This window comes from Tachypleus tridentatus, chromosome 10 (assembly GCF_004210375.1).
Source record: "Tachypleus tridentatus isolate NWPU-2018 chromosome 10, ASM421037v1, whole genome shotgun sequence".
Classification (NCBI taxonomy): domain Eukaryota; kingdom Metazoa; phylum Arthropoda; class Merostomata; order Xiphosura; family Limulidae; genus Tachypleus; species Tachypleus tridentatus.
In genome coordinates, this window is record NC_134834.1 from 1,596,698 (window position 1) to 1,619,928 (window position 23,231).

The following is a 23,231-nucleotide window of genomic DNA, read 5'->3' on the forward strand; positions in this document are numbered from 1 at the left end:
TAACATCGGTATGTGTACAGCTAACATCCGGTATGTGTACAGTAACTAACATCGGTATGTATACAGCTAACATCGGTATGTGAACAGCTAACATCGGTATGTGTACACAGCTAACATCGGTATGTGTACAGCTAACATCGGTATGTGTACAGTAACAACGGTATGTATACAGCTAACATCTCTATGTGAACAGCTAACATCGGTATGTATACAGCTAACAATTGGTATGTATGCAGCTAACATTCGGTATGTGAACAGCTGACATGGGTATATTATTGCAACTAACATCAGGGGTATGTATACAGCTAACATTGGTGTCTTGTATACAGCCTAACATTGAACGTATACAACTAACATCAGTATGTATGCAGTAACATTGAGGTATGTATGCAGCTAACATTGGGTATCAACATACAATGGATCGGTATGTATTCAGCAATAACATAGATTATGTGTGCAGCTAACATGGTGTGTATTGTTAATGTTTGATGGTATGTGTACGAAGCTGACATGAGTTAATTATTACGGCTAACATTGGGTTAATGTTGTGTAGTTAATTTATTACTACTGTTGTTAATTTATTATGTTATTACTACTTTGGTTAATGTTGTGTATTGTTGTTCTACTGTTGTTGTATGTATTGTGTGTAGCCTACTTTGGTTAATGTTTGTGTATTATTTGTACTACTTTGGTTAATGTTGTGTATTGTTGTACTAACTGTTGTCTGTAATGTATTGTGTTGTACTACTTTGGTTAATGTTGTGTATTGTTTGTACTACTATTTGCTAATGTATTGTATTTGTACTACTTTGGTTGATGTTGTGTGTATTGTTTTACTACTGTTGTTAATGTATTGTGTTCTACTACTTTGGTTAATGTTGTGTATTGTTGTACTACTGTTTGTTAATGTATTGTGTTTGTACTACTTTGGTTCAATGTTGTGTATTGTTTTCTACTACTGTTGTTAATGTATTGTGTTGTACTACTTTAGGTTGATGTTGTGTATTGTTTTACTACTGTTGTTAATGTATTGTGTTGTACTACTTTGGTTAGTAATGTTGTGTATTGTTGTACTACTATTTGTTGTTAATGTATTGTAATTGTACTACTTTGGGTTAATGTTGTGTATGTTTTACTACTGTTGTTATTGTTATGTTGTTGTTGTACTACCTTTGGTTAATGTTGTGTATTGTTTTTACTACTGTTGTTGATGTTGCATTGTGTGTTGTACTACTTTGGTTGATGTTGTGTGATTGTTTTACTACTGTTGTTGATGTTGTATTGTGTTGTACTGAACTTTGGTTAATGTTATTGTATTGTTGTAACTACTATTTGTTGATGTTGTGTTGTGTTAATACTACTTTGGTTGATGTTGTGTTATGTTTACTACTGTATGGTAATGTATTATGTTGTACTACTTTGGTTGATGTTGTGTATTGTATTTGTTCTACTGTTGTTAATGTATTATGTTGTGTACTTCTTTTGGTTTGATGTTGTGTATTGTTTTACTACTGTTGTTGATGTATGTATTGTGTTGTACTACTTTGGTTGATGTTGTGTATTGTTGTACTACTATTTATTTAATGTATTGTGTTGTACTACTTTGGTTAATGTTGTGTATTGTTGTACTACTATTTGTTAATGTATTGTGTTGTACTACTTTGTGTTAATGTTTGTGTATTGTTGTAACGACTATTTGTTGGTAATGTTTGTTGTGTTGTACCTACTTTGGTTGATGTTGTGTTATGTTTTACTACTGTTGTTAATGTATTGTGTTGTACTAACTTTGGTTGATGTTGTGTATTGTTCAGTTTACTACTGTTGTTAATGTATTGTGTTGTACTACTTTTGAGGTTAATGTTGTAGTATTGTTGTACTACTGTTGTTAATGTATTGTGTTTGTACTACTTTGGTTGATGTATATTGTTTTACTACTGTTGTTAATGTATTATGTTCTACTACTTTGGTTAATGTTGTGTATTGTTTGTACTACTATTTGTTAATGTATTGTGTTGTACTACTTTGGTTGATGTTGTGTATTGATGTTTACTACTGTTGTTAATGTATTGTGTTGTACTACTTTGGTTAATGTTGTGTATTGTTTTACTACTGTTGTTAATGTATTGTGTTGTACTACTTTGGTTAATGTGTTATTGTGTATTGTTTTACTACTGTTGTTATTGTTGTACTTGTGTTTGTACTACTTTGGTTAATGTTATTGTTATTTTACTACTGTTGTTGATGTTGCATTGTGGTTGTACTACTTTGGTTGATGTTGTGTATTGTTTTACTACTGTTGTTGATGTTGTATTGTGTTTGTACTACTTTGGTTGATGTTGTGTATTGTATTGTTTGACTGTTGTTACTGTGTTGTGTTGTACCATGTTTTATGTTGTGTTATGTGTTACTACTTTTGTTATTGTTGTGTATTGTTTACTACTGTTGTTAATGTTATTGTGTTGTTAACCCTTACTTTGTTAATGTATATTGTAACTTTTGATTATTGTTTTTACTACTGTTGTTGATGTATTGTGTTTGTACTACTTTGGTTGATGTTGTGTATTGTTGTACTACTGTTGTTAATGTATTGTGTTGTACTACTTTTGTTTACTGTTGTGTATTGTTTACTACTACTGTTGTTAATGTATTGTGTTGTACTACTTTGGTTGATGTTGTGTATTGTTCTACTACTGTTGTTAATGTATTATGTTGTACTACTTTTGGTTAATGTTGTGTATTGTTGTACTACTATTTGTTAATGTATTGTGTTGTACTATGGTTTGTTTGTTGTTGTACTACTGTTGCTAATGTATTGTGTTGTACTACTTTGGTTGATGTTGTGTATTGTTTTACTACTGTTGTTAATGTATTGTGTTGTACTACTTTGGTTGATGTTGTGTATTGTTTTACTACTGTTGTTAATATATGTTGTACTACTTTGGTTAATGTTGTGTATTGTTGTACTACTGTTGTTAATTTATTGTGTTGTACTACTTTGGTTGATGTTGTGTATTGTTTTACTACTGTTGTTAATGTATTGTGTTCTACTACTTTGGTTAATGTTGTGTATTGTTGTACTACTGTTGTTAATGTATTGTGTTGTACTACTTTGGTTAATGTTGTGTATTGTTGTACTACTGTTGTTAATGTATTGTGTTGTACTACTTTGGTTGATGTTGTGTATTATTGTTTTACTACTGTTGTTAATGTATTGTGTTGTACTACTTTGGTTAATGTTGTGTATTGTTGTACTACTGTTGTTAATGTATTGTGTTGTACTACTTTGGTTGATGTTGTGTATTGTTTTACTACTGTTGTTAATGTATTGTGTTGTACTACTTTGGTTAATGTTGTGTATTGTTGTACTACTGTTGTTAATGTATTGTGTTGTACTACTTTGGTTAATGTTGTGTATTGTTTTACTACTGTTGTTGATGTTGTATTGTGTTGTACTACTTTGGTTGATGTTGTGTATTGTTGTACTACTGTTGTTAATGTTGTATTATGTTGTACTACTTTGGTTAATGTTGTGTATTGTTGTACTGCTGTTGTTAATGTATTGTGTTGTACTACTTTGGTTGATGTTGTGTATTGTTGTACTACTGTTGTTAATGTATTGTGTTGTACTACTTTGGTTGATGCTGTGTATTGTTTTACTACTGTTGTTAATGTATTGTGTTGTACTACTTTGGTTACTGTTGTGTATTGTTTTACTACTGTTGTTAATGTATTGTGTTGTACTACTTTGGTTAATGTTGTGTATTGTTCTACTACTGTTGTTAATGTATTGTGTTGTACTACTTTGGTTGATGTTGTGTATTGTTGTACTACTGGTGTTAATGTATTGTGTTGTACTACTTTGGTTAATGTTGTGTATTGTTGTACTACTGTTGTTAATGTATTGTGTTGTACTACTTTGGTTAATGTTGTGTATTGTTGTACTACTGTTGTTAATGTATTGTGTTGTACTACTTTGGTTGATGTTGTGTATTGTTGTACTACTGTTGTTAATGTATTGTGTTGTACTACTTTGGTTAATGTTGTGTATTGTTGTACTACAGTTGTTAATGTATTGTGTTGTACTACTTTGGTTGATGCTGTGTATTGTTTTACTACTGTTGTTAATGTATTGTGTTGTACTACTTTGGTTACTGTTGTGTATTGTTTTACTACTGTTGTTAATGTATTGTGTTGTACTACTTTGGTTGATGTTGTGTATTGTTGTACTACTGTTGTTAATGTATTGTGTTGTACTACTTTGGTTAATGTTGTGTATTGTTGTACTACTGTTGTTGATGTTGTATTGTGTTGTACTACTTTGGTTGATGTTGTGTATTGTTGTACTACTGTTGTTAATGTATTATGTTGTACTACTTTGGTTAATGTTGTGTATTGTTGTACTACTGTTGTTAATGTATTGTGTTGTACTACTTTGGTTGATGTTGTGTATTGTTGTACTACTGTTGTTAATGTATTGTGTTGTACTACTTTGGTTGATGTTGTGTATTGTTGTACTACTGTTGTTAATGTATTGTGTTGTACTACTTTGGTTGATGTTGTGTATTGTTGTACTACTGTTGTTAATGTATTGTGTTGTACTACTTTGGTTGATGTTGTGTATTGTTGTACTACTGTTGTTAATGTATTGTGTTGTACTACTTTGGTTGATGTTGTGTATTGTTTTACTACTGTTGTTAATGTATTGTGTTGTACTACTTTGGTTAATGTTGTGTATTGTTGTACTACTGTTGTTAATGTATTGTGTTGTACTACTTTGGTTAATGTTGTGTATTGTTGTACTACTGTTGTTAATGTATTGTGTTGTACTACTTTGGTTAATGTTGTGTATTGTTGTACTACTGTTGTTAATGTATTGTGTTGTACTACTTTGGTTGATGTTGTGTATTGTTGTACTACTGTTGTTAATGTATTGTGTTGTACTACTTTGGTTGATGTTGTGTATTGTTGTACTACTGTTGTTAATGTATTGTGTTGTACTACTTTGGTTGATGCTGTGTATTGTTTTACTACTGTTGTTAATGTATTGTGTTGTACTACTTTGGTTACTGTTGTGTATTGTTTTACTACTGTTGTTAATGTATTGTGTTGTACTACTTTGGTTGATGTTGTGTATTGTTGTACTACTGTTGTTAATGTATTGTGTTGTACTACTTTGGTTAATGTTGTGTATTGTTGTACTACTGTTGTTGATGTTGTATTGTGTTGTACTACTTTGGTTGATGTTGTGTGTTGTTGTACTACTGTTGTTAATGTATTGTGTTGTACTACTTTGGTTAATGTTGTGTATTGTTGTACTACTGTTGTTAATGTATTGTGTTGTACTACTTTGGTTGATGTTGTGTATTGTTGTACTACTGTTGTTAATGTATTGTGTTGTACTACTTTGGTTGATGTTGTGTATTGTTGTACTACTGTTGTTAATGTATTGTGTTGTACTACTTTGGTTGATGTTGTGTATTGTTTTACTACTGTTGTTAATGTATTGTGTTGTACTACTTTGGTTAATGTTGTGTATTGTTGTACTACTGTTGTTGATGTTGTATTGTGTTGTACTACACTGGTTGATGTTGTGTATTGTTTTACTACTGTTGTTAATGTATTGTGTTGTACTACTTTGGTTAATGTTGTGTATTGTTTTACTACTGTTGTTAATGTATTGTGTTGTACTACTTTGGTTAATGTTGTGTATTGTTGTACTACTGTTGTTAATGTATTGTGTTGTACTACTTTGGTTAATGTTGTGTATTGTTCTCCTACTGTTGATAATGTATTGTGTTGTACTACTTTGGTTAATGTTGTGTATTGTTGTACTACTGTTGTTAATTTATTATGTTGTACTACTTTGGTTGATGTTGTGTATTGTTGTACTACTGTTGTTAATGTATTGTGTTGTACTACTTTGGTTGATGTTGTGTATTGTTGTACTACTGTTGCTAATGTATTGTGTTGTACTACTTTGGTTGATGCTGTGTATTGTTTTACTACTGTTGTTAATGTATTGTGTTGTACTACTTTGGTTACTGTTGTGTATTGTTGTACTACTGGTGTTAATGTATTGTGTTGTACTACTTTGGTTAATGTTGTGTATTGTTGTACTACTGTTGTTAATGTATTATGTTGTACTACTTTGGTTAATGTTGTGTATTGTTGTACTACTGTTGTTAATGTATTGTGTTGTACTACTTTGGTTGATGTTGTGTATTGTTGTACTACTGTTGTTAATGTATTGTGTTGTACTACTTTGGTTGATGTTGTGTATTGTTGTACTACTGTTGCTAATGTATTGTGTTGTACTACTTTGGTTGATGCTGTGTATTGTTTTACTACTGTTGTTAATGTATTGTGTTGTACTACTTTGGTTACTGTTGTGTATTGTTTTACTACTGTTGTTAATGTATTGTGTTGTACTACTTTGGTTGATGTTGTGTATTGTTGTACTACTGTTGTTAATGTATTGTGTTGTACTACTTTGGTTAATGTTGTGTATTGTTGTACTACTGTTGTTGATGTTGTATTGTGTTGTACTACTTTGGTTGATGTTGTGTGTTGTTGTACTACTGTTGTTAATGTATTGTGTTGTACTACTTTGGTTAATGTTGTGTATTGTTGTACTACTGTTGTTAATGTATTGTGTTGTACTACTTTGGTTGATGTTGTGTATTGTTGTACTACTGTTGTTAATGTATTGTGTTGTACTACTTTGGTTGATGTTGTGTATTGTTGTACTACTGTTGTTAATGTATTGTGTTGTACTACTTTGGTTGATGTTGTGTATTGTTTTACTACTGTTGTTAATGTATTGTGTTGTACTACTTTGGTTGATGTTGTGTATTGTTTTACTACTGTTGTTAATGTATTGTGTTGTACTACTTTGGTTGATGTTGTGTATTGTTTTACTACTGTTGTTAATGTATTGTGTTGTACTACTTTGGTTAATGTTGTGTATTGTTGTACTACTGTTGTTAATGTATTGTGTTGTACTACACTGGTTGATGTTGTGTATTGTTTTACTACTGTTGTTAATGTTGTATGTTGTTGTACTACTTTGGTTAATGTTGTGTATTGTTTTACTACTGTTGTTAATGTATTGTGTTGTACTACTTTGGTTGATGTTGTGTATTGTTCTACTACTGTTGTTAATGTATTATGTTGTACTACTTTGGTTAATGTTGTGTATTGTTTCTACTACTGTTGTTAATGTATTGTGTTGTACTACTTTGGTTAATGTTGTGTATTGTTGTACTACTGTTGTTAATGTATTGTGTTGTACTACTTTGGTTAATGTTGTGTATTGTTTTACTACTGTTGTTAATGTATTGTGTTGTACTACTTTGGTTAATGTTGTGTATTGTTGTACTACTGTTGTTAATGTATTGTGTTGTACTACTTTGGTTAATGTTGTGTATTGTTGTACTACTGTTGTTAATGTATTGTGTTGTACTACTTTGGTTGATGTTGTGTATTGTTTTACTACTGTTGTTAATGTATTGTGTTGTACTACTTTGGTTAATGTTGTGTATTGTTGTACTACTGTTGTTAATGTATTGTGTTGTACTACTTTGGTTAATGTTGTGTATTGTTTTACTACTGTTGTTAATGTATTGTGTTGTACTACTTTGGTTAATGTTGTGTATTGTTGTACTACTGTTGTTAATGTATTGTGTTGTACTACTTTGGTTAATGTTGTGTATTGTTTTACTACTGTTGTTATTGTTTTATTGTGTTGTACTACTTTGGTTAATGTTGTGTATTGTTTTACTACTGTTGTTGATGTTGCATTGTGTTGTACTACTTTGGTTGATGTTGTGTATTGTTTTACTACTGTTGTTGGTGTTGTATTGTTTTGTACGACTTTGGTTAATGTTGTGTATTCTTGTACTACTATTGTTGATTTTGTATTGTGTTGTACTACTTTGGTTGATGTTGTGTATTGTTTTATTACTATGGTTAATGTTGTATATTGTTGTACTACTTTGGTTAATGTTGTGTATTGTTTTACTACTGTTGTTAATGTATTGTGTTGTACTACTTTGGTTAATGTTGTGTATTGTTTTACTACTGTTGTTAATGTATTGTGTTGTACTACTTTGGTTAATGTTGTGTATTGTTGTACTACTGTTGTTAATGTATTGTGTTGTACTACTTTGGTTAATGTTGTGTATTGTTCTACTACTGTTGTTAATGTATTGTGTTGTACTACTTTGGTTAATGTTGTGTATTGTTCTACTACTGTTGTTAATGTATTGTGTTGTACTACTTTGGTTAATGTTGTGTATTGTTGTACTACTGTTGTTAATGTATTATGTTGTACTACTTTGGTTAATGTTGTGTATTGTTTTACTACTGTTGTTAATGTATTGTGTTGTACTACTTTGGTTAATGTTGTGTATTGTTGTACTACTGTTGTTAATGTATTGTGTTGTACTACTTTGGTTGATGTTGTGTATTGTTTTACTACTGTTGTTAATGTATTGTGTTCTACTACTTTGGTTAATGTTGTGTATTGTTTGTTACTACTGTATTGTTTTACTACTGTTGTTAATGTATTGTGTTGTACTACTTTGGTTGATGTTGTGTATTGTTTTACTACTGTTGTTAATGTATTGTGTTGTACTACTTTGGTTAATGTTGTGTATTGTTGTACTACTGTTGTTGATGTTGTATTGTGATGTACTACTTTGGTTGATGTTGTGTATTGTTTTACTACTGTTGTTGATGTTGTATTATTGTTGTACTACTTTGGTTAATGTTGTGTATTGTTTTACTACTGTTGATTTGTATTTGTTGTACTACTTTGGTTAATGTTGTGTATTGTTTACTACTGTTGTTACTATGTGATGTTGTTGTACTACTTTGGTTGATGTTGTGTATTGTTGTACTACTGTTGTTAATGTATTGTGTTGTTACTTTGGTTAATGTTGTGTATTGTTGTATTGTGTTGTACTACTTTGGTTGATGTTGTGTATTGTTTTACTCCTGTTGTTAATGTATTGTGTTGTACTACTTTGGTTAATGTTGTGTATTGTTGTACTACTGTTGTTAATGTATTGTGTTGTACTACTTTGGTTGATGTTGTGTATTGTTTTACTACTGTTGTTAATGTATTGTGTTGTACTACTTTGGTTAATGTTGTGTATTGTTGTACTACTGTTGTTAATGTATTGTGTTGTACTACTTTGGTTAATGTTGTGTATTGTTTTACTACTGTTGTTATTGTTGTATTGTGTTGTACTACTTTGGTTAATGTTGTGTATTGTTTTACTACTGTTGTTGATGTTGCATTGTGTTGTACTACTTTGGTTAATGTTGTGTATTGTTTTACTACTGTTGTTGATGTTGTATTGTGTTGTACTACTTTGGTTGATGTTGTGTATTGTTGTACTACTGTTGTTAATGTATTGTGTTGTACTACTTTGGTTAATGTTGTGTATTGTTGTACTACTTTGGTTAATGTTGTGTATTGTTGTACTACTGTTGTTAATGTATTGTGTTGTACTACTTTGGTTAATGTTGTGTGTTGTTGTACTACTGTTGCTAATGTATTGTGTTGTACTACTTTGGTTGATGTTGTGTATTGTTTTACTACTGTTGTTAATGTATTGTGTTCTACTACTTTGGTTAATGTTGTGTATTGTTGTACTACTGTTGTTAATGTATTGTGTTGTACTACTTTGGTTAATGTTGTGTATTGTTCTACTACTGTTGTTAATGTATTGTGTTGTACTACTTTGGTTGATGTTGTGTATTGTTTTACTACTGTTGTTAATGTATTGTGTTGTACTACTTTGGTTAATGTTGTGTATTGTTGTACTACTGTTGTTAATGTATTGTGTTGTACTACTTTGGTTAATGTTGTGTATTGTTTTACTACTGTTGTTATTGTTGTATTGTGTTGTACTACTTTGGTTAATGTTGTGTATTGTTTTACTACTGTTGTTGATGTTGCATTGTGTTGTACTACTTTGGTTGATGTTGTGTATTGTTTTACTACTGTTGTTGATGTTGTATTGTGTTGTACTACTTTGGTTAATGTTGTGTATTGTTTAACGACTGTTGTTGATGTTGTGTTGTGTTGTACCACTTTGGTTGATGTTGTGTTTTGTTTTACTACTGTTGTTAATGTATTATGTTGTACTACTTTGGTTGATGTTGTGTATTGTTGTTCTACTGTTGTTAATGTATTGTGTTGTACTACTTTGGGTGATGTTGTGTATTGTTTTACTACTGTTGTTGATGTTGTATTGTGTTGTACTACTTTGGTTGATGTTGTGTATTGTTGTACTACTGTTGTTAATGTATTGTGTTGTACTACTTTGGTTAATGTTGTGTATTGTTGTACTACTGTTGTTAATGTATTGTGTTGTACTACTTTGGTTAATGTTGTGTATTGTTTAACTACTGTTGTTGATGTTGTATTGTGTTGTACTACTTTGGTTGATGTTGTGTATTGTTTACTACTGTTGTTAATGTATTGTGTTGTACTACTTTGGTTGATGTTGTGTATTGTTGTACTACTGTTGTTAATGTATTGTGTTGTACTACTTTGGTTAATGTTGTGTATTGTTGTACTACTGTTGTTAATGTATTGTGTTGTACTACTTTGGTTGATGTTGTGTATTGTTTTACTACTGTTGTTAATGTATTGTGTTGTACTACTTTGGTTAATGTTGTGTATTGTTTAACGACTGTTGTTGATGTATTGTGTGTGTTGTACTACTTTGGTTTATGTTGTGTTATGTTTTACTACTGTTGTAATGTATTATGTTGTACTACTTTGGTTGATGTTGTGTATTGTTGTACTACTGTTGTTAATGTATTATGTTGTACTACTTTGGTTGATGTTGTGTATTGTTTTACTACTGTTGTTGATGTTGTATTGTGTTGTACTACTTTGATTGATGTTGTGTATTGTTGTACTACTGTTGTTAATGTATTTTGTTGTACTACTTTGGTTACTGTTGTGTATTGTTTTACTACTGTTGTTAATGTATTGTGTTGTACTACTTTGGTTGATGTTGTGTATTGTTCTACTACTGTTGTTAATGTATTGTGTGGTACTACTTTGGTTAATGTTGTTTGTTGTTGTACTACTGTTGCTAATGTATTGTGTGGTACTACTTTGGTTGATGTTGTGTATTGTTTTACTACTGTTGTTAATGTATTGTGTTGTACTACTTTGGTTAATGTTGTGTATTGTTGTACTACTGTTGCTAATGTATTGTGTGGTACTACTTTGGTTGATGTTGTGTATTGTTTTACTACTGTTGTTAATGTATTGTGTTCTACTACTTTGGTTAATGTTGTGTATTGTTGTACTACTGTTGTTAATGTATTTTGTTGTACTACTTTGGTTAATGTTGTGTGTTGTTGTACTACTGTTGCTAATGTATTGTGTTGTACTACTTTGGGTGATGTTGTGTATTGTTTTACTACTGTTGTTAATGTATTGTGTTGTACTACTTTGGTTAATGTTGTGTATTGTTGTACTACTGTTGTTAATGTATTGTGTTGTACTACTTTGGTTGATGTTGTGTATTGTTTTACTACTGTTGTTAATGTATTGTGTTGTACTACTTTGGTTAATGTTGTGTATTGTTGTACTACTGTTGTTAATGTATTGTGTTGTACTACTTTGGTTAATGTTGTGTATTGTTTTACTACTGTTGTTGATGTTGTATTGTGTTGTACTACTTTGGTTGATGTTGTGTATTGTTGTACTACTGTTGTTAATGTATTATGTTGTACTACTTTGGTTAATGTTGTGTATTGTTGTACTACTGTTGTTAATGTATTGTGTTGTACTACTTTGGTTGATGTTGTGTATTGTTGTACTACTGTTGTTAATGTATTGTGTTGTACTACTTTGGTTGATGCTGTGTATTGTTTTACTACTGTTGTTAATGTATTGTGTTGTACTACTTTGGTTGATGTTGTGTATTGTTTTACTACTGTTGTTAATGTATTGTGTTGTACTACTTTGGTTGATGTTGTGTATTGTTCTACTTCTGTTGTTAATGTATTGTGTTGTACTACTTTGGTTGATGTTGTGTATTGTTGTACTACTGGTGTTAATGTATTGTGTTGTACTACTTTGGTTAATGTTGTGTATTGTTGTACTACTGTTGTTAATGTATTATGTTGTACTACTTTGGTTAATGTTGTGTATTGTTGTACTACTGTTGTTAATGTATTGTGTTGTACTACTTTGGTTGATGTTGTGTATTGTTGTACTACTGTTGTTAATGTATTGTGTTGTACTACTTTGGTTAATGTTGTGTATTGTTGTACTACAGTTGCTAATGTATTGTGTTGTACTACTTTGGTTGATGCTGTGTATTGTTTTACTACTGTTGTTAATGTATTGTGTTGTACTACTTTGGTTACTGTTGTGTATTGTTTTACTACTGTTGTTAATGTATTGTGTTGTACTACTTTGGTTGATGTTGTGTATTGTTGTACTACTGTTGTTAATGTATTGTGTTGTACTACTTTGGTTAATGTTGTGTATTGTTGTACTACTGTTGTTGATGTTGTATTGTGTTGTACTACTTTGGTTGATGTTGTGTATTGTTGTACTACTGTTGTTAATGTATTATGTTGTACTACTTTGGTTAATGTTGTGTATTGTTGTACTACTGTTGTTAATGTATTGTGTTGTACTACTTTGGTTGATGTTGTGTATTGTTGTACTACTGTTGTTAATGTATTGTGTTGTACTACTTTGGTTGATGTTGTGTATTGTTGTACTACTGTTGTTAATGTATTGTGTTGTACTACTTTGGTTGATGTTGTGTATTGTTGTACTACTGTTGTTAATGTATTGTGTTGTACTACTTTGGTTGATGTTGTGTATTGTTGTACTACTGTTGTTAATGTATTGTGTTGTACTACTTTGGTTGATGTTGTGTATTGTTTTACTACTGTTGTTAATGTATTGTGTTGTACTACTTTGGTTACTGTTGTGTATTGTTGTACTACTGGTGTTAATGTATTGTGTTGTACTACTTTGGTTAATGTTGTGTATTGTTGTACTACTGTTGTTAATGTATTATGTTGTACTACTTTGGTTAATGTTGTGTATTGTTGTACTACTGTTGTTAATGTATTGTGTTGTACTACTTTGGTTGATGTTGTGTATTGTTGTACTACTGTTGTTAATGTATTGTGTTGTACTACTTTGGTTGATGTTGTGTATTGTTGTACTACTGTTGTTAATGTATTGTGTTGTACTACTTTGGTTGATGTTGTGTATTGTTTTACTACTGTTGTTAATGTATTGTGTTGTACTACTTTGGTTGATGTTGTGTATTGTTTTACTACTGTTGTTAATGTATTGTGTTGTACTACTTTGGTTGATGTTGTGTATTGTTGTACTACTGTTGTTAATGTATTGTGTTGTACTACTTTGGTTAATGTTGTGTATTGTTGTACTACTGTTGTTGATGTTGTATTGTGTTGTACTACTTTGGTTGATGTTGTGTGTTGTTGTACTACTGTTGTTAATGTATTGTGTTGTACTACTTTGGTTAATGTTGTGTATTGTTGTACTACTGTTGTTAATGTATTGTGTTGTACTACTTTGGTTGATGTTGTGTATTGTTGTACTACTGTTGTTAATGTATTGTGTTGTACTACTTTGGTTGATGTTGTGTATTGTTGTACTACTGTTGCTAATGTATTGTGTTGTACTACTTTGGTTGATGCTGTGTATTGTTTTACTACTGTTGTTAATGTATTGTGTTGTACTACTTTGGTTACTGTTGTGTATTGTTTTACTACTGTTGTTAATGTATTGTGTTGTACTACTTTGGTTGATGTTGTGTATTGTTGTACTACTGTTGTTAATGTATTGTGTTGTACTACTTTGGTTAATGTTGTGTATTGTTGTACTACTGTTGTTGATGTTGTATTGTGTTGTACTACATTGGTTGATGTTGTGTATTGTTTTATTACTATGGTTAATGTTGTATGTTGTTGTACTACTTTGTTTAATGTTGTGTATTGTTTTACTACTGTTGTTGATGTATTGTGTTGTACTACTTTGGTTAATGTTATGTATTGTTCTACTAATGTTGTTAATGTATTATGTTGTACTACTTTGGTTAATGTTGTGTATTGTTCTACTACTGTTGTAATGCATTATGTTGTACTACGTTGGTTAATGTTGTGTATTGTTGTACTACTGTTGTTAATTTATTGTGTTGTACTACTTTGGTTGATGTTGTGTATTGTTTTACTACTGTTGTTAATGTATTGTGTTGTACTACTTTGGTTAATGTTGTGTATTGTTGTACTACTGTTGTTAATGTATTGTGTTGTACTACTTTGGTTAATGTTGTGTATTGTTTTACTACTGTTGTTAATGTATTGTGTTGTACTACTTTGGTTAATGTTGTGTATTGTTGTACTACTGTTGTTAATGTATTGTGTTGTACTACTTTGGTTAATGTTGTGTATTGTTTTACTACTGTTGTTATTGTTTTATTGTGTTGTACTACTTTGGTTAATGTTGTGTATTGTTTTACTACTGTTGTTGATGTTCCATTGTGTTGTACTACTTTGGTTGATGTTGTGTATTGTTTTACTACTGTTGTTAATGTATTGTTTTGTACTACTTTGGTTAATGTTGTGTATTCTTGTACTACTATTGTTGATTTTGTATTGTGTTGTACTACTTTGGTTGATGTTGTGTATTGTTTTATTACTATGGTTAATGTTGTATATTGTTGTACTACTTTGGTTAATGTTGTGTATTGTTTTACTACTGTTGTTGATGTATTGTGGTGTACTACTTTGGTTAATGTTGTGTATCGTTTTACTACTGTTGTTGATGTTGTATTGTGTTGTACTACTTTGGTTGATGTTGTGTATTGTTGTACTACTGTTGTTAATGTATTGTGTTGTACTACTTTGGTTAATGTTGTGTATTGTTGTACTACTGTTGTTAATGTATTGTGTTGTACTACTTTGGTTGATGTTGTGTATTGTTTTACTACTGTTGTTAATGTATTGTGTTCTACTACTTTGGTTAATGTTGTGTATTGTTGTACTACTGTTGTTAATGTATTGTGTTGTACTACTTTGGTTGATGTTGTGTATTGTTTTACTACTGTTGTTAATGTATTGTGTTGTACTACTTTGGTTAATGTTGTGTATTGTTGTACTACTGTTGTTAATGTATTGTGTTGTACTACTTTGGTTAATGTTGTGTATTGTTTTACTACTGTTGTTATTGTTGTATTGTGTTGTACTACTTTGGTTAATGTTGTGTATTGTTTTACTACTGTTGTTGATGTTGCATTGTGTTGTACTACTTTGGTTAATGTTGTGTATTGTTTTACTACTGTTGTTGATGTTGTATTGTGTTGTACTACTTTGGTTGATGTTGTGTATTGTTGTACTACTGTTGTTAATGTATTGTGTTGTACTACTTTGGTTAATGTTGTGTATTGTTGTACTACTTTGGTTAATGTTGTGTATTGTTGTACTACTTTGGTTAATGTTGTGTATTGTTGTACTACTGTTGTTAATGTATTGTGTTGTACTACTTTGGTTAATGTTGTGTGTTGTTGTACTACTGTTGCTAATGTATTGTGTTGTACTACTTTGGTTGATGTTGTGTATTGTTTTACTACTGTTGTTAATGTATTGTGTTCTACTACTTTGGTTAATGTTGTGTATTGTTGTACTACTGTTGTTAATGTATTGTGTTCTACTACTTTGGTTAATGTTGTGTATTGTTCTACTACTGTTGTTAATGTATTGTGTTGTACTACTTTGGTTGATGTTGTGTATTGTTTTACTACTGTTGTTAATGTATTGTGTTGTACTACTTTGGTTAATGTTGTGTATTGTTGTACTACTGTTGTTAATGTATTGTGTTGTACTACTTTGGTTAATGTTGTGTATTGTTTTACTACTGTTGTTATTGTTGTATTGTGTTGTACTACTTTGGTTAATGTTGTGTATTGTTTTACTACTGTTGTTGATGTTGCATTGTGTTGTACTACTTTGGTTGATGTTGTGTATTGTTTTACTACTGTTGTTGATGTTGTATTGTGTTGTACTACTTTGGTTAATGTTGTGTATTGTTTAACGACTGTTGTTGATGTTGTGTTGTGTTGTACCACTTTGGTTGATGTTGTGTTATGTTTTACTACTGTTGGTAATGTATTATGTTGTACTACTTTGGTTGATGTTGTGTATTGTTGTTCTACTGTTGTTAATGTATTATGTTGTACTTCTTTGGGTGATGTTGTGTATTGTTTTACTACTGTTGTTGATGTTGTATTGTGTTGTACTACTTTGGTTGATGTTGTGTATTGTTGTACTACTGTTGTTAATGTATTGTGTTGTACTACTTTGGTTAATGTTGTGTATTGTTGTACTACTGTTGTTAATGTATTGTGTTGTACTACTTTGGTTAATGTTGTGTATTGTTTAACGACTGTTGTTGATGTTGTGTTGTGTTGTACCACTTTGGTTGATGTTGTGTTATGTTTTACTACTGTTGTTAATGTATTGTGTTGTACTACTTTGGTTGATGTTGTGTATTGTTGTACTACTGTTGTTAATGTATTGTGTTGTACTACTTTGGTTAATGTTGTGTATTGTTGTACTACTGTTGTTAATGTATTGTGTTGTACTACTTTGGTTGATGTTGTGTATTGTTTTACTACTGTTGTTAATGTATTGTGTTCTACTACTTTGGTTAATGTTGTGTATTGTTGTACTACTGTTGTTAATGTATTGTGTTGTACTACTTTGGTTGATGTTGTGTATTGTTTTACTACTGTTGTTAATGTATTGTGTTGTACTACTTTGGTTAATGTTGTGTATTGTTGTACTACTGTTGTTAATGTATTGTGTTGTACTACTTTGGTTAATGTTGTGTATTGTTTTACTACTGTTGTTATTGTTGTATTGTGTTGTACTACTTTGGTTAATGTTGTGTATTGTTTTACTACTGTTGTTGATGTTGCATTGTGTTGTACTACTTTGGTTGATGTTGTGTATTGTTTTACTACTGTTGTTGATGTTGTATTGTGTTGTACTACTTTGGTTAATGTTGTGTATTGTTTAACGACTGTTGTTGATGTTGTGTTGTGTTGTACCACTTTGGTTTATGTTGTGTTATGTTTTACTACTGTTGGTAATGTATTATGTTGTACTACTTTGGTTGATGTTGTGTATTGTTGTACTACTGTTGTTAATGTATTATGTTGTACTTCTTTGGGTGATGTTGTGTATTGTTTTACTACTGTTGTTGATGTTGTATTGTGTTGTACTACTTTGGTTGATGTTGTGTATTGTTGTACTACTGTTGTTAATGTATTTTGTTGTACTACTTTGGTTACTGTTGTGTATTGTTTTACTACTGTTGTTAATGTATTGTGTTGTACTACTTTGGTTGATGTTGTGTATTGTTCTACTACTGTTGTTAATGTATTGTGTGGTACTACTTTGGTTAATGTTGTTTGTTGTTGTACTACTGTTGCTAATGTATTGTGTGGTACTACTTTGGTTGATGTTGTGTATTGTTTTACTACTGTTGTTAATGTATTGTGTGGTACTACTTTGGTTAATGTTGTTTGTTGTTGTACTACTGTTGCTAATGTATTGTGTGGTACTACTTTGGTTGATGTTGTGTATTGTTTTACTACTGTTGTTAATGTATTGTGTTGTACTACTTTGGTTAATGTTGTGTATTGTTGTACTACTGTTGTTAATGTATTTTGTTGTACTACTTTGGTTAATGTTGTGTGTTGTTGTACTACTGTTGCTAATGTATTGTGTTGTACTACTTTGGGTGATGTTGTGTATTGTTTTACTACTGTTGTTAATGTATTGTGTTGTACTACTTTGGTTAATGTTGTGTATTGTTGTACTACTGTTGTTAATGTATTGTGTTGTACTACTTTGGTTGATGTTGTGTATTGTTTTACTACTGTTGTTAATGTATTGTGTTGTACTACTTTGGTTAATGTTGTGTATTGTTGTACTACTGTTGTTAATGTATTGTGTTGTACTACTTTGGTTAATGTTGTGTATTGTTTTACTACTGTTGTTGATGTTGTATTGTGTTGTACTACTTTGGTTGATGTTGTGTATTGTTGTACTACTGTTGTTAATGTATTATGTTGTACTACTTTGGTTAATGTTGTGTATTGTTGTACTACTGTTGTTAATGTATTGTGTTGTACTACTTTGGTTGATGTTGTGTATTGTTGTACTACTGTTGTTAATGTATTGTGTTGTACTACTTTGGTTGATGCTGTGTATTGTTTTACTACTGTTGTTAATGTATTGTGTTGTACTACTTTGGTTACTGTTGTGTATTGTTTTACTACTGTTGTTAATGTATTGTGTTGTACTACTTTGGTTGATGTTGTGTATTGTTCTACTTCTGTTGTTAATGTATTGTGTTGTACTACTTTGGTTGATGTTGTGTATTGTTGTACTACTGGTGTTAATGTATTGTGTTGTACTACTTTGGTTAATGTTGTGTATTGTTGTACTACTGTTGTTAATGTATTATGTTGTACTACTTTGGTTAATGTTGTGTATTGTTGTACTACTGTTGTTAATGTATTGTGTTGTACTACTTTGGTTGATGTTGTGTATTGTTGTACTACTGTTGTTAATGTATTGTGTTGTACTACTTTGGTTAATGTTGTGTATTGTTGTACTACTGTTGCTAATGTATTGTGTTGTACTACTTTGGTTGATGCTGTGTATTGTTTTACTACTGTTGTTAATGTATTGTGTTGTACTACTTTGGTTAATGTTGTGTATTGTTTTACTACTGTTGTTAATGTATTGTGTTGTACTACTTTGGTTGATGTTGTGTATTGTTGTACTACTGTTGTTAATGTATTGTGTTGTACTACTTTGGTTAATGTTGTGTATTGTTGTACTACTGTTGTTGATGTTGTATTGTGTTGTACTACTTTGGTTGATGTTGTGTATTGTTGTACTACTGTTGTTAATGTATTGTGTTGTACTACTTTGGTTAATGTTGTGTATTGTTGTACTACTGTTGTTAATGTATTGTGTTGTACTACTTTGGTTGATGTTGTGTATTGTTGTACTACTGTTGTTAATGTATTGTGTTGTACTACTTTGGTTGATGTTGTGTATTGTTGTACTACTGTTGTTAATGTATTGTGTTGTACTACTTTGGTTGATGTTGTGTATTGTTGTACTACTGTTGTTAATGTATTGTGTTGTACTACTTTGGTTGATGTTGTGTATTGTTGTACTACTGTTGTTAATGTATTGTGTTGTACTACTTTGGTTGATGCTGTGTATTGTTTTACTACTGTTGTTAATGTATTGTGTTGTACTACTTTGGTTACTATGTTGTGTATTGTTGTACTACTGGTGTTAATGTATTGTGTTGTACTACTTTGGTTAATGTTGTGTATTGTTGTACTACTGTTGTTAATGTATTATGTTGTACTACTTTGGTTAATGTTGTGTATTGTTGTACTACTGTTGTTAATGTATTGTGTTGTACTACTTTGGTTGATGTTGTGTATTGTTGTACTACTGTTGTTAATGTATTGTGTTGTACTACTTTGGTTGATGTTGTGTATTGTTGTACTACTGTTGTTTTAATGTATTGTGTTGTACTACTTTGGTTGATGTTGTGTATTGTTTTACTACTGTTGTTAATGTATTGTGTTGTACTACTTTGGTTAATGTTGTGTATTGTTTTACTACTGTTGTTAATGTATTGTGTTGTACTACTTTGGTTGATGTTGTGTATTGTTGTACTACTGTTGTTAATGTATTGTGTTGTACTACTTTGGTTAATGTTGTGTATTGTTGTACTACTGTTGTTAATGTATTGTGTTGTACTACTTTGGTTGATGTTGTGTATTGTTGTACTACTGTTGTTAATGTATTGTGTTGTACTACTTTGGTTAATGTTGTGTATTGTTGTACTACTGTTGTTAATGTATTGTGTTGTACTACTTTGGTTGTATTGTTGTACTACTGTTGTTAATGTATTGTGTTGTACTACTTTGGTTGATGTTTGTGTATTGTACTACTGTTGTTAATTGTATTGTGTTGTACTACTTTGGTTGATGTTGTGTATTGTTGTACTACTGTTGTTAATGTATTGTGTTGTACTACTTTGGTTAATGTTGTGTATTGTTTGTACTACTGTTGTTAATGTATTGTGTTGTACTACTTTGGTTAATGTTGTGTATTGTTTTACTACTGTTGTTAACTTTGTATTGTGTTGTACTACTTTGGTTGATGTTGTGTATTGTTGTACTACTGTTGTTAATGTATTGTGTTGTACTACTTTGGTTAATGTTGTGTATTGTTTTACTACTGTTGTTAATGTATTGTGTTGTACTACTTTGGTTAATGTTGTGTATTGTTGTACTACTGTTGTTAATGTATTGTGTTTGTACTACTTTGGTTAATGTTGTGTATTGTTGTACTACTGTTGTTAATGTATTGTGTTGTACTACTTTGGTTAATGTTGTGTATTGTTGTACTACTGTTGTTAATGTATTGTGTTGTACTACTTTGGTTAATGTTGTGTATTGTTTTACTACTGTTGTTAATGTATTGTGTTGTACTACTTTGGTTAATGTTGTGTATTGTTGTACTACTGTTGTTAATGTATTGTGTTGTACTACTTTGGTTAATGTTGTGTATTGTTTTACTACTGTTGTTAATGTATTGTGTTGTACTACTTTGGTTAATGTTGTGTATTGTTGTACTACTGTTGTTAATGTATTGTGTTGTACTACTTTGGTTAATGTTGTGTATTGTTTTACTACTGTTGTTAATGTATTGTGTTGTACTACTTTGGTTAATGTTGTGTATTGTTTTACTACTGTTGTTAATGTTATTGTGTTGTACTACTTTGGTTGATGTTGTGTATTGTTTTACTACTGTTGTTATGTTGTATTGTGTTGTACTACTTTGGTTAATGTTGTGTATTGTTGTACTACTGTTGTTAATGTTGTATTGTGTACTACTTTGGTTAACTACTACTGTTGTTAATGTATTGTGTTGTACTACTTTGGTTAATGTTGTGTATTGTTTTACTACTGTTGTTAATGTATTGTGTTGTACTACTTTGGTTAATGTTGTGTATTGTTTTACTACTGTTGTTAATGTATTGTGTTGTACTACTTTGGTTAATGTTGTGTATTGTTTTACTACTGTTGTTGAATGTATTGTGTTGTACTACTTTGGTTAATGTTGTGTATTGTTGTACTACTGTTGTTAATGTATTGTGTTGTACTACTTTGGTTAATGTTGTGTATTGTATTGTGTTTACTACTTTGGTTAATGTTGTGTTTGTTAATGTATTGTGTTGTACTACTTTGGTTAATGTTGTGTATTGTTTTACTACTGTTGTTAATGTATTGTGTTGTACTACTTTGGTTAATGTTGTGTATTGTTGTACTACTGTTGTTAATGTATTGTGTTGTACTACTTTGGTTGATGTTGTGTATTGTTTTACTACTGTTGTTAATGTATTGTGTTGTACTACTTTGGTTAATGTTGTGTATTGTTGTACTACTGTTGTTAATGTATTGTGTTGTACTACTTTGGTTAATGTTGTGTATTGTTTTACTACTGTTGTTAATGTATTGTGTTGTACTACTTTGGTTAATGTTGTGTATTGTTGTACTACTGTTGTTAATGTATTGTGTTGTACTACTTTGGTTGATGTTGTGTATTGTTTTACTACTGTTGTTAATGTATTGTGTTGTACTACTTTGGTTAATGTTGTGTATTGTTTTACTACTGTTGTTAATGTATTGTATTGTTGTACTACTTTGGTTAATGTTGTGTATTGTTGTACTACTGTTGTTAATGTATTGTGTTGTACTACTTTGGTTGATGTTGTGTATTGTTGTACTACTGGTGTTAATGTATTGTGTTGTACTACTTTGGTTAATGTTGTGTATTGTTGTACTACTTTGGTTGATGTTTAATATTGTTGTACTACTTTGGTTGATGTTGTGTATTGTTGTACTACTGTTGTTAATGTATTGTGTTGTACTACTTTGGTTAATGTTGTGTATTGTTGTACTACTGTTGTTAATGTATTGTGTTGTACTACTTTGGTTGATGTTGTGTATTGTTTTACTACTGTTACTTTGGTTAATGTTTGTTAACTGTTGTTATTGTGTGTTGTACTACTTTGGTTAATGTTGTGTATTGTTGTACTACTGTTGTTAATGTATTGTGTTGTACTACTTTGGTTGATGTTGTGTATTGTTTTACTACTGTTGTTAATGTATTGTGTTGTACTACTTTGGTTAATGTTGTGTATTGTTGTACTACTGTTGTTAATGTATTGTGTTGTACTACTTTGGTTAATGTTGTGTATTGTTTTACTACTGTTGTTATTGTTGTATTGTGTTGTACTACTTTGGTTAATGTTGTGTATTGTTTTACTACTGTTGTTGTTAATGTATTGTGTTGTACTACTTTGGTTGATGTTGTCATTATTGTTTACTACTGTTTTAATGTATTGTGTTGTACTACTTTGGTTAATGTTGTGTATTGTTTTACTACTGTTGTTAATGTATTGTGTTGTACTACTTTGGTTAATGTTGTGTATTGTTTTACTACTGTTGTTAATGTATTGTGTTGTACTACTTTGGTTGATGTTGTGTATTGTGTTGTACTACTTTGGTTAATGTTATGTATTGTTGTACTACTTTGGTTGATGTTGTGTATTGTTTTACTACTGTTGTTTGTTGTATTGTGTTGTACTACTTTGATTGATGTTGTGTATTGTTGTACTACTGTTGTTAATGTATTGTGTTGTACTACTTTGGTTGATGTTGTGTATTGTTTTACTACTGTTGTTAATGTATTGTGTTGTACTACTTTGGTTAATGTGTGTGTATTGTTGTACTACTGTTGTTAATGTATTGTGTTGTACTACTTTGGTTGATGTTGTGTATTGTTGTACTACTGTTGTTAATGTATTGTGTTGTACTACTTTGGTTGATGTTGTGTATTGTTGTACTACTGTTGCTAATGTATTGTGTTGTACTACTTTGGTTGATGTTGTGTATTGTTTTACTACTGTTGTTAATGTATTGTGTTGTACTACTTTGGTTGATGTTGTGTATTGTTTTACTACTGTTGTTAATGTATTGTGTTGTACTACTTTGGTTGATGTTGTGTATTGTTGTACTACTGTTGTTAATGTATTG

The 23,231-nt window shown here is 30.4% G+C and overlaps 1 protein-coding gene across 1 annotated transcript in view; it reads left to right on the forward strand.

Moving 5' to 3' along the window:
* The first annotated feature begins 195 nt into the window (after positions 1-195).
* Positions 196-23,231, forward strand: part of LOC143227922 (medium-chain acyl-CoA ligase ACSF2, mitochondrial-like) — a 47,770-nt gene continuing 24,734 nt past the window's right edge. Inside the window, exon 1 of the mRNA XM_076459277.1 lies at positions 196-202. The gene's annotated coding sequence lies outside the window, so the exon portion shown is untranslated. The remainder of the gene's footprint in view (positions 203-23,231) is intronic.